Raw genomic sequence first — 258 nt, 5'->3', positions numbered from 1 at the left:
CAATCACCTGCTACTGTCATGTTGAACAAGCTCCTTAACCTCTCGTCCTCACATCGCTCATCTGTTTAAAAATAATGGGGATAATGATTCCTGCTGGATCATCACAGGATGTCAATGAGAAACGTGTCAAGTGCTTTAGCATGGGGCCCAGCATAGGTAAATGATATCTCCGTAAAAGGTGGGTATTATTATTTAATCCTGGAAATAATGGATGACCATTGAAGGTGATAGGGTGACTATCTCTGGCCATTAATTTGT

The 258-nt window shown here is 41.1% G+C and overlaps 1 long non-coding RNA gene across 1 annotated transcript in view; it reads left to right on the top strand.

Moving 5' to 3' along the window:
- Window positions 1-43: 43 nt before the first annotated feature.
- LOC114898805 overlaps window positions 44-258 on the top strand; it is a 3,338-nt gene continuing 3,123 nt past the window's right edge. Inside the window, exon 1 of the long non-coding RNA XR_003794470.1 lies at window positions 44-224. This is a non-coding gene — a long non-coding RNA (uncharacterized LOC114898805). The remainder of the gene's footprint in view (window positions 225-258) is intronic.

This window comes from Monodon monoceros, unplaced genomic scaffold (assembly GCF_005190385.1).
Source record: "Monodon monoceros isolate NGI ecotype Baffin Bay Population unplaced genomic scaffold, NGI_Narwhal_1 Super_Scaffold_18, whole genome shotgun sequence".
NCBI lineage: Eukaryota > Metazoa > Chordata > Mammalia > Artiodactyla > Monodontidae > Monodon > Monodon monoceros.
Note: the sequence above shows the minus strand (reverse complement) of the source record. Positions and strands in the feature narration are given on the sequence as shown.